General features: G+C 36.0%; 1 protein-coding gene across 4 annotated transcripts in view; it reads left to right on the forward strand.

Annotated features, from left to right (window-relative positions):
• LOC137655277 (CD109 antigen-like) overlaps positions 1–12,536 on the forward strand; it is a 1,052,697-nt gene that overhangs the window by 246,167 nt on the left and 793,994 nt on the right. Inside the window, exon 1 of one of the 4 annotated variants that reach the window (XM_068389183.1) lies at positions 8,562–8,778. The exons of the other annotated variants lie outside the window; for them this stretch is intronic. The gene's annotated coding sequence lies outside the window, so the exon portion shown is untranslated. Of the gene's footprint in view, positions 1–8,561; positions 8,779–12,536 lie in introns of those variants that run through there. 4 annotated transcript variants of the gene reach the window in all.

A 12,536-nucleotide genomic window follows, 5' to 3' on the forward strand; every position in this document is an offset into this window, starting at 1 on the left:
TATATATATATATATATATATATATACATATATACACTAGTTGTACCCGAGTCATCAAATATGATTGCTAAATATTTAGATAGATATGCACAAACGTGCATACAGGTTCAAACCCTTGCCTCCCTTTCCCCCTTTCTTAAGTTTCGGCAATTTTTGGGAGATTGTGGTTTTCTTTATGCATGTTTTAGTTTAAAATACGTATTTATGCAATACCTCCAGGAACTATGAATGTGTGTTTGTACCTCTAATTAGTATGAATTATTTTTACATTGATTCTAAATACTATGATTGAAATATATAAGTTGTGTGTGTGTGATGTGTATATATATATATATATATAATATATATATATATATATATATGTGTGTATATATATATATATGTGTGTGTGTTTTTATGTGTGTAAGTGTCCATATATATATATATATATACTATATATATATATATATATATATATATATATATATATATCTATATATACATTACATATATATATATATATATATATTATATATATATATATATATATATATATATATATATGAAATTGTAACAGCATACGATGACAGGTTATACAACGATAGTCAAAGAGGCTAATGAACGTAATCAATTTATTTGTACCCATACAACTTTTTATTTTAATTCTGTGAGTGAGTTTCATTGTATACAGGGAAGAAATGAGAACAAACTTGAGTAATGTGTGGGAATAGCGAAGTAAATTAACTGAAAAGTACTCATAAAATGCATAGTTAGTAGACACAGAAGCAGATTTTCCCTCAAGTAAACAATTATATGAGCTATGAGTTGCCTTCGTTGTGTAACAAGTACGCATACAAACGATGCCTCATCATCGCCAAGGGTCGAAGTAGTGGAACTGGTTTGACCATCCAACTCGTCACATGGTACAGGTTTTTTTGGGAGGTCTCTATGCAATCAATACCCAAGCAGCTATGTTATCCATGCCCTTTCTGTCATTCCTCTTCATCTTGCTTCTCCGCCCTCTCTCTCTCTCTCTCTCTCTCTCTCTCTCTCTCTCTCTCTCTCTTGCCTTCCAAATGTAATGGAAAGTCAGTCGAAGCTTGCTGCCAGTTTTACGTCGTTTCTGACATACAGTTGAAGGGGGAAAAGTCTGTTCTGTTAGTTACCGTCCCTCTCTGCAGGAGACAACTTGGTTTTGATTTTTGTCCTGATACAACGACTCTGCCATTTTCTCTCGTTACGATGACTGAAAAAGAAGGATAGACGTCCTCAGAGATGGGTTCTTCGGCCTTTTTTTTTTATTTCCAGAATAGGGTTTTGTGAAAGAGTTCAACTATCAATTGAATCACTCCATTCTCCAAATTCAGCAGTCATTTGGAATATGTCTTCCTTTTACCAGTTTCTGTAAGTGCGCATGTTTTTATGAAGGCTTGTTTAAGCACGCAGATATTTGCACGCACTAATTGCTTGATTAAGGTTGTTTTATTTGTTTTTTTAAATAATGGGTCTGGAATTTGAGTCCCCTGCATCTTTTAACTATATTTTCAACTCTCAATAACTTCATCACATAGTCTTTCTCGGTCCTGAATAATCTTACACTTAAGGTAAGTTGACACCTACGCACTTTTTGGCTGCGACGTGGGGGTCGTGGCACCTCGCAAAAAGGGGTATAACACCTAGCGGCAGCTCGTTACAAGACCTCGCCTGAAAATCGTAAAATGTCACGGCGTCACCAGGTTTTTAAAACTATTTTAAATTTTGTCACGACATTGTGCGAGGGGACGACCTCGTGCCGCCTCCCGAATTGGTTTTGCGACGTCGTCGTAAAACCCCTCGTAGGATGTCGCCCGGGTTCGTGCCACCTCGTGCTAGCCACGACATCTTGCGATTTTTTGCAAGGTCTTACACCAAAATGTTTTATCCTTCCGGTGGGCAGCTTACCCTTACTTGCTGACAGAACAGGCATAGACTATTACGGTGTAGGTTAGCAGCGCACCCGTCTTTGAAGTCTACACCATTTGTTTATTTGGTATTTTACACATTTGTACTTAAACTTCAGTTTCTCACTCATTTTTTAGTTCTCTGTTATATTGTCTAAAGCGTGTCTGTTTGGAAATCTCAGCTGATAACTTCTATAATTATTTGCTTTGTGACTAGTGTAAAAAGGTGGGGTAAGAGAGAGAGAGAGAGAGAGAGAGAGAGAGAGAGAGAGAGAGAGAGAGAGAGAGAGAGAGAGATTCTAAATTCAAGACTAAGATCCAGTACAAGAAGAATTGTGCTCATGGGATTTTGAGAGAGAGAGAGAGAGAGAGAGAGAGAGAGAGAGAGAGAGAGAGACTTATTGCCTTATTCTATGTTTGGGTTCCCCCAGGTCCCTCAGTGTGAGGCACCTCGTATATCCATCCACCAGAGAGTTGCTAATGCATCTTCCGATGTATTTTGTATATTCCAGTCTTGGATGGTCTGGGATGCATCTTAGGTATTTATTGAACTTATTCTTAAACACATCTACGCTCACTCCTGATGTGTTTCTTAGATGAGCTAGCAGCGCATTAAATGGTCGCTGCATTATCGATGCTGGTGTGTAGTGGATTAATGTCCTGAGTGCCTTCCTTGGTTTTCCTGGTATAGTTTTTGGCACTATTAATCTACCTCGGCTTGCACTTTCTGATATTTTTAGCTCCGTGATGTTTTCAGTAATTCCTTCGATTTTCTTGCATGCTTGTATTATCATGTAGCGGTCTCTTCTCCTTTCTAGACTGTACAATTTTAAAAATTTCAGTCTTTCCCAGTAGTCAAGGTCCATTACTTCTTCTATTCTAGCAGTGAAGGACCTTTGTACACTCGCTTTTTGTGCAACATCCTTTTGGTAGTGTGGGTACCATATCACATTACAGTTCTCGAGTGTACTACGTACATAAGTTTTGTACAGCATAATCATGTGTTCAGTGTTTCTTGTTTTAAAGTGTCTGAATAACATTCCCATTTTGCTTTACATTTAGCCAACAGTGATGCTATTTGGTCGTTGCATAACATATTCCTGTTTAACATTACACCAAGGTCTTTAATTGCTTCCTTGTTTGTGATTGTCTCGTTATTAGGTTCCCTGTATGCATACACCATTCCTTCTCTGTTTCCATAATTTATTAATTCGAATTTATCGGAGTTAAATGCCGTCCTATTTATCTCCTCCCATTCATGTATTTTGTTTAGATCTCTTTGTAATGAGTTCCTATCTTCATCACAAGTAATTTTTCTACTTATTCTTGTGTCATCGACGAAACTACTCACTACAGAGTCTTTAACATTACAGTCTATGTCTGATATTATAATAACAAACAGCAGTGCAGCTAATACCGCACCCTGAGAGAGAGAGAGAGAGAGAGAGAGAGAGAGAGAGAGAGAGAGAGAGAGAGAGAGAGAGAGAGAGATCAAATCTAAATTCAAAACTAGGATCCTGTACAAGAGGAATCTTACTCATGAAATTTAGAATTTTAGGAAAGAGAGAGATATCAATTCTAAATTTCAAGAGGAAGATCCTGTACAAGAGGAATGTTACTCATGAAATTTTGAATTTACGAGAGAGAGAGAGAGAGAGAGAGAGAGAGAGAGAGAGAGAGAGAGAGAGAGAGAGAGAGAGAGAGAGAGAGAGACTCATTTCTAAATTCAAGACTAAGATTGTGTACGAGAGGAATCTTACTCGAAATTTAGAATTTTAGGAGAGAGAGAGAGAGAGAGAGAGAGAGAGAGAGAGAGAGAGAGAGAGAGAGAGAGAGAGAGAGAGAGAGATACTCAATCCTAAGCCTCCTTCCTTCGTTTTTGTCACCATCTTTTCTTGTTATTCTCTTTCCATTCTTCTTGTTCCACCTTCTCATCCTCTATATTCTTTTTCATTCTTCTTTTTACACATCCTCCTTCTCACTCTTATTCTTTCTCTTTTCCTTTTCTTCCTATTTTTTGTTATATTATCCTGTATGGATAAACACCTCATGAATGTATTCTGCCTTTTCGCAAATTCTTTAACTCATAATCATGATACAAATTCTACTCATCTTCTGTCTGTTGTTATCAATTTGACATGTAATCATAATGTCCAATCAACTGGATTAAACAGACTTTGCAGTGATGGATGTCTGAGAGGTCGTGCATGATCTAGCCTACTGCCAACTGTAAGCCGCTGAATGGACTGCTTCCATTCATGTTTAGCAATTGTTATTTTTGTTATATTTTGATCAATACTGTCTGTGCTTGATCAGTTCAGGGTGAGGTTGAGCACCATCAACTAATACTGTTATTAGCCTGTCAACAGTCTGGCGATAATTATCACATCTCATTTTTTTCTTTTTTTCTGTAGCTTCTGTGAGAGATGCAAAACCTCGTTCTCTCATGGAACAGTGCTTGTGAGTTCTGCTTGTTTACTGACATATAATACATAATCAAAGGTCAACTCTTGTGGTTGGTGTAAGTTAGGAACTGGTTCCATAGTTCACCTGGGAATAAAAAGGCAGAGACAAAAAAAATCCCTTTGTTGTTTTTATTTTATAAGTATCTATCTCTATTCCAAAAAAAGTATTCTATAAATACTCCTAATATAAAAGGATTAACAACAGTTATCCATAATTTTGTTAATGGTATTGTTCACTTTCGCTTTCACATTGCTATAGTAAATGATGCCTTTCACTAGAAAGTACAGCGTACGTCAATCCCCTGACCCTCTCTGTAACTGTATATAGACATTGCATGCTCCTTGGATACACATCAGCTAAAAAGTTCATAAACCTGTATTGCTAAATAACGGCACTACATGTGACAACAATCATCCACTAGACATTGCAAATAAATGTTATAATTTACTGTCACAAAAGGCACCACTTATACTGTCCAAGTTGCAAATTTCTGAAAGTATAAATAGGCAGGCAGGCCACCCGCTGAGATACTACCGCTAGAGAGTTATGGGGTCCTTTGACTGGCCAGACAGTACTATATTGGATCCTTCTCTGGTTACGGTTCACTTTCCCCTTGTCTACACATACACCGAATAGTCTGGCCTATTCTTTACAGATTCCGCTCTGTCCTCAAATACCTGACAACACTGGTGATTACCAAACAATTCTTCTTCACCCAAGGGGTTAACTACTGCACTGTAATTGTTCAGTCCTTTTGGTAAGGGTAGAAGATACTCTTTAGCTATGGTAAGCAGCTCTTCTAGGAGAAGGACACTCCAAAATCAAACCATTGTTCTCTAGTCTTGGGTAGTGTCATAGCCTCTGTACCATGGTCTTCCACTGTCTCTTGGGTTAGAGTTCTCTTGCTTGAGGGTACACTCGGGCACACTATTCTATCTAATTTCTCTCCATCTTGTTTTGTTAAAGTTTATATAGTTTAAACAGGAAATATTTATTTTAATGTTACTGTTTTTAAAATATTTTATTTTTTCTTGTTCCCTTTCCTCACTGGGGTATTTTCCCTGTTGGGGCCCCTGGGCTAATAGAATCCTGCTTTTCCAATTAGGGTTGTAGCTTAGCAATTAATAATAATAATAATAATAATAATAATAATAATAATAATAATATAGCGCCAAAAGGGTTTACATGGTATGTTAAAATGTTTTATTTTCCCCAGTTTTTATTCAAATCCATTACTATTTTCCAGCACAATTTTCATATTCAAATTCATCTTTAGAATGAATAGATTACGACATACCAGTATTCACTGATAAAATTCCTAAGAAACTGACAAAGATGTCCTTAAACATCGAAGCAATAAAGAAACAGTCGCAGAACTAAATGAATATAATCAAGAAAGGTCACTTGTATGTTGTTGATATAAAAAGTAACACATTAGGATAATCAATGTTTTCTTTCTAATTCTTAAATGTATCCAAAAGTATTTACAACAGTGTATTACCAGTGCATCATCACCATCCTCTTCCTACACCTATTGACGCAAAGGGCCTCGGTTAGATTTTGCCAGTCGTTTCTTCCTTGAACTTTTAAATCAATGCTACTCCTTTCATCATCTACTTAATGCTTCATAGTCCTCAGCCATGCAGGCCTAGGACCAGTGCATAGGAAGTACAATATACATTTTTGTAGAATAAAGAAAAATTAGCCCGTACTGACCTTTGACCTTAATTTCTGACCTTATAAAGAAAATGCAAAAAAAAAAAAAAAAAAAAAAACAGGATTTTCTTACTGAGCACAAAATTTTGATTAAGAATCATCTATTTGTTTGTTTTTCCTCAAAAATGCATCATACATCTAAATAAGCTTATTTCTGGATTTCTTGTCTAGACTAGATGATGCATGTTAATAAAAACCTATTCGATAAATTGATTTTGAATGATAATTCATATGAAGAATGAGTTACGAAATATGCAATTTGAAAAAGAAATACACATGGTTTCATATTTCATCATACTTCATCGGTTTCCATATTACGACCATTTTCATATATTGTTGAAAGATCCATTCGATCGATACAAACTAACACTGTATTTATTTGCAACACATTACCCACAACGATGGAATCAACGATTTTCCAAATAATAAATTTATTCGTTTATTTTCTCTTCGGGCAGCTTCCGGAATTGTAGATATTTTACCCTTAATTCGTGAATTCGCCTAACTTATTTTTTGAAAATTTAGCTACTAGACGAATTTCACTAAGGGATGTGAAGTGCAATTGGATCTTTCAACGTTTTCTTCTTCTTTAGTCCAATGTTCTAGCGTATAAGAAGTGGCATAAACATACATGCTTTTTACTGTTAGATCTTGAGAGTTGTGTTGTACTTTTATACCTTGCTTCTTGGTTAGCTCCTAAGTAAGGGACTCAAAGCATCCTAGTAAATTGTATAATGATTTACTGCTGTGTCGTCTTTTTACGTCTCGTCAAAACAATCCTGTCAAACGAATACTTCCCTTACCGATGGGGTATTAGGTTATTATTATTATTATTATTATTATTAGTAGTAGTAGTAGTAGTAGTAGTAGTAGTAGTAGTAGTAGTAGTAGTAGTAGTAGTAGTAGCTTGCTGCTAAAAATGAACTAAGAATCATCTCTCCAGGGAATATCCTAAACAAGGAATAATATTTATGGGTATGTTTTTGTCGTAAATGATTTTTTACTCAAATCAATTCTTTACGTTCTTTATTACGCGAGTGTCATTACTGCATTCCTTTCGCGCATACCACTATGGATTAGATGCGTTCGTCCCTGTGAGATAGACATTCGCAATCCCTGTTGTTTATTATATTCTCTGTGTGAATTCCTCGAGAGTAGACACGTGCTCCATAAAATTATCTTTATTCCCTTCCTTTTGGGGAAGAGGGGAGGACATAGGCGAGGAGGAGTAGGAGTGAATTGGAATGTCCAGATGACCAAGCAAATGAAGGCCTCTCTAGACCCATGATTCGGTGTTGCGGAATAAAAGGAAAGAAAAAAAAAGGAGGGTAAAAATGTAATAGACGAGCCTAGCGCAACCAAAGCACCCAGAAACGACAGATGTGACGAAGGGGAGAGGGTGGTCGGGTTGGTTGGTGGTAGGGAAACTGGAACCTTTGAGTTCTTTGGAGCTGCGCTGGAGAGAGAGAGAGAAGGGGGAGTGGGAGGTGGTATTGGTGATGGGGTCGTAGTGACTGGGTATGAGGACGCTAATGTTAACAGATGACATCTGTGACGGATGAAAGAGGCTGGAAAGAGGCGTTGGGGGTAGGGGAATTGGTGAATGCCACAAAGGGGGTAGGGGAGTGGGGATCTTATTTTGGGGGTTTATTATGAAAGGGAAGGGGAACGGATGTTGTTGTAGGAAACACAGGAACTATTCCATTAAAATCATTCCGGTTGGCCAGTCTGATTTAACTCTAATCCTTGATGGCGTGACTGATTTTAGGGGATTCGTTTGTCAAGCAATTTGCTCAAAATAAAGTAATTATACTTTCTGATTTTAGTTACTGTTTTAGTTTATATGCAGAAAATAAGTGGAAAAAATCGGAAATTACGCCTTAGTTTCATTTAAAGTAATATGTGATTTGATATTTTCAGTTTATCTTCATTCTGTGATTGAGTAATGGTTAAATAATATCCTTTATAATGATAATAATTTTATTAGTATTTTTACTATTTTTATTAATTCTTGAAATATTTACAAAAAATACATTGAACATTATAAGCATATAACGGATGTTTATGATTCTTTAGATTAGTTTCTTATAACCAAAGAATAGGCCTACATCCGTAATTTGGGAGATATATGTGATAACATTTGTCGGGTAACTGCCCTGTGAAGAACCTTATCTTTAAACAAAACTAGTAAACCAACAAATGATTAATGATGACAAAAAGACAGCATATTAGGAAAGTATTTATTTTTTGACGTCAGTATACCTACAATACCGTCACGCAAGTAGCCTTCAGTATACTGCACCGTACACTGCCAAAATTGTGAAGGGATTTTTCATTATGTGTGAATTATGTTGTATTGCGGCTTGAACGATGAAACCTTTGCTGCAATACTAAACGTTACCAAATTTTTAAGAGCCCCTTATTATTTTCGTAGACAACTCCGAACTTCCTAAGTTAACACTGGTCAGTACCCAACTGTTGCTTAAACACCGTAACACGAACAAATTGAGAATTAATTCCTTGTATATATCCCGATATAAAAGAAAAAAAAAATCTATTCGTTCTAGTTAATATTGATAAGTGACCTAAGGTTTTTGTCTGACAGTATTGTAAGAACTATCAAACAACATTTCTAGATCCAAATTAGACCTGCTTAAACTGCTCTCACGCAAACCATGTAAGTTAGCATTTGATAAGTTTCATTGCCTTTAAAGTACAGTCTAATAAGATAGTGATGGTTCATTGGATTGTCGAGCTGTAACTCGTGAAGCTTTTGGATCTTAAGGCCTATGCTTGACAGGGGTTAGCCTAGACCAACAAAGGTCAGTGATATTTGGAAGGTGTAGTAATTATTTGAGTGGTATATCAATACCTATGCGTTGTCTTTTATGAGCATAGATACCTCTTGTCCCCCCTCAACTAATCTAGGTCTTTGTCCTTATTTAAATTGTTCGAGCACAATTGTCTCATCCATTGAACAGCTTAGGGGATGTACGTAATTGGTTAGGACAAGCGTGAACTGCTTTATTATGATAAAATTTCGGTAGACACCCACCCTGGCATTTTTTGCATGAAACCCCATTTTTTCATTACTTGTTGTTTTAGTGTCACCTGATGTTATTATATTCCGCAAAAGTATTGATTTCCAATAACACGACCCAACAATAATGGGGGAACCCCAGGTGGGAATCGGGGTTTTAGATGGGATAAGATAAAAACTAAGGAATTATGGAAGATAATAGTAGCGGAAACCATTGAAACAACAAGAAAACTAACAGAAGTTTTTCATGTCGAAATAAGAGGGTGAAACGACATCTACGGACTAACTTCCGCAGTTATTTCTCAAGCCCCATTCTCTCTAGAGTTCTGTTTCCTTCTGAGTTCCATTTCCTATTGAACATAAACTTTTATATTTCTAACATGGTCCGATTTTAAAAGAGAAACAAACTGAAGAGCACCAGCTAACCTAACCTTCCTGACCTAACCTAACCTAGCCTAGAAGCTGTATCCTCACCTACCCGGGGAAGTGCGAAACCACCGTTACACAGCTGGGTAGATCTTAAGAAGATGCCGGACTGGATATTAAAAGAAGAAAAATAATCACCTTAAAAGAGCATGCAAAAAACTATATAGATTGTATGAACAAGGTTGAATTAAAGGAGCTTGATAAGTTTTTACCTTGAATTTTTCCTAAGTAGGGAGAGATGCCTCCTTGATAGTAATGTTTACTTTTAATGAAGCCTTTATCTCACTTTTTTACACAAACACACACAAGAAGTTCAAATAACAGATTATTGGCCTAGAGCTGTGACATCATTATGACGTAATGGTGGCATTATGGGTTTCATAACCAGTTTCGATCAATTTCAGTCAAAAACTAAAGTTTTACTAGGATTTCAGCTTAGTAATAAAGTTACATGTTAAGCGTCTAATGGTATCATTGTTTTACTGAATGCTTAGAATAATGAAGGAAAAACTGGCATTTTGTCTTATTGTAGGCATGGCAGATTCCGGGCAGGGGTTTAGCCTTTTGGCATTAATTTTGACAAAGACTGATTTCCTACGGATTATTTTTTGTAAAATGTAAAAAAAGTATTAACCATAACCAAGAACAAATGAATCCTCATTATTTTTCAAAATAATGATTATTCCAACTAGAGTTGTAGCTTAGCAAGTTGTAATACTATAATATTCAATATTACTGATGAAGCATACCTCTTTTTTTTTAAAGTTTATCTTATCTTTTATTTCCAGGCAAAATTATTTGCTCATAATCGGCTATTACCAACATTATTATTATTACGATTACTATCATTACCTTTTACAAAATCTTTCAGGATAGCTAATAATAGGCCATTAACTTAGAAAAAAAGGACAAAAAATCTACTTAACAGGGTGCCCTTCTGTGTAAATAGAATGAGATTATATTGATAGGAAAGTACTGTATAGATAAGTAAATATAAATGTATGTTATAGATAAATATAAATGCATGATAATACAGAGGATAAAAAAGTTGAAAGCTGTTGAGAAATATATTAACTGTCCCCATCTAGTCTCATTGTCACTTCCTTCTGCTAAATCTCCTTAGTTTTTACTGGCATTTAGTCCTGGAATTTTTCAAAGCAATCTTGGGTTATTGTTATCCATTCGTTATTGGTTCGCAAATTATACGCTATGTATTTGGAATGCATTCTTATAATTCATATCATGGATGTATCAGGTATGCTGTACATTCTGTATACATACACGATACATACGCTCCCATTCCGCCACCAACGCAATTATCTGTGAGTTGCGGATAAACGCCGAACACAGCGAATAACAGTGGATATATTGCGTATGAATTACACACGTATTGAGAATGTATTACTAATTCCCATCTGCAACCAAAATTTTGTGCTGTTCAAAAATCTAGGAGTAGAAGAAATACTCATTGCGGATGTACTGGGAACATGTGCTGAGGTTGGGCAATTGATTTCAGCATGAATCCCAAATACTGAGTACATTTGGTGAATGCCTACCAATTTCATGCGTAATTTTGTAGCAATTGACTCCCAAGGCCCGTGAGATAGGGCCTTTAGTTTCGTCCTTCTAGGTTTACAGTGACTCTGCCAGTTATGTCAGTCTGTCATCTATTTGTAAAATACAATTATGCACACCTTGGAACATTATTGCTGAAGGAAGTTCAAATTTTCTTCATTATTAGCTAGAAATGGTGTAATGGCTTCGTCGGGATTACGTTCAAATCTTTCCCATTCAGTAGCCATGCCTCAACTAAGAATTTTTTATTTGAAATTCAACTGATGAACTGTATTCTTCAACGTATTTGATGAAACCCCAATCGAAAGCAGTGAATAGAATTTATCCGGAATCTGATTAGCCAATTCAAAGTAAAAGTCATAAGAGAGGGAAACGTATTATTACAAGGAGTACCTGCTTAAACAAGTCGGTAGAGTGCACCAAACTCTAATAGCCAATAGTAATACATCAAGAGAAGCTACGGCATTTCCATTGGAGCACCGAGATCAGTAAGTGGAGGTACTGCACATTTTGGTAAAAATTGTTACTGTGCACATTGAGATGTAGTTAAAATGAATATTGTAGGAACAAACTTATGAATACATGGTAGCTTTGATTTGTGACAGTCTGAAGATATACACATAACTTAGAAATTTTTTATTTACCATAAGTTAAGTTTTCTCGTATTAAGAATAAGTGTTTTGTTTTCACATGTTTTAGCCAAGAAATAAAAATTTTCAACCAAAGCGTTGGGTGAGAGTCTGACGAAGTTTAACTGCTAGTTTTACTACAGTATTTACAAAATATTTTTATTTACTGGTACCTTACCAGAAGTGAAGCTGCTTAAAATGTAAACGGTTGAAACTATACTTTCGGGTAAGCTAAGAATATGGCAGGCTAAGAGGGGTAACGGGTGGGTGTAGCTAACCCTTGGTACGTAAGGATAAAGCTCCTAGGGTAGGTTAGGTGGGGGGAATGTTAGGTTAGGCGGTGTTTTGGACTTTGTTTCCCTTTTAAAATGTGGCTATTTAGTCGTAACAATTGAAATTTTAAAATTTGGGTTTCCCCAATTTATTTGCATCAGAACAGTTCAAAGTAGGCCTACCTATAAATACATCAGAAACACTTCTTACTTTCTTCATTAGGAATATTATATTATAGTACATATTATTTAAATTTTAATTACTGACCTGGTCTGTCCTAACCAAAGTAGATGATATTGCATATTCACCTAATACATTAACTGGTGGGTTTGTAATGAGACGACAGGATCCACAACGAAGTTTATGTGATATAGCACAACAGAAAACCAACTGACCACAACTACAACAACAGTTGGAGCCCATTATCAGTTGGCAGCACAGTATTTAACATATCGTACACCCTCCAAAGATTATACATGGTAACGCTTTAAG

Source organism: Palaemon carinicauda, chromosome 1 (assembly GCF_036898095.1).
Source record: "Palaemon carinicauda isolate YSFRI2023 chromosome 1, ASM3689809v2, whole genome shotgun sequence".
In the NCBI taxonomy this organism is placed as follows: Eukaryota; Metazoa; Arthropoda; class Malacostraca; order Decapoda; family Palaemonidae; genus Palaemon; species Palaemon carinicauda.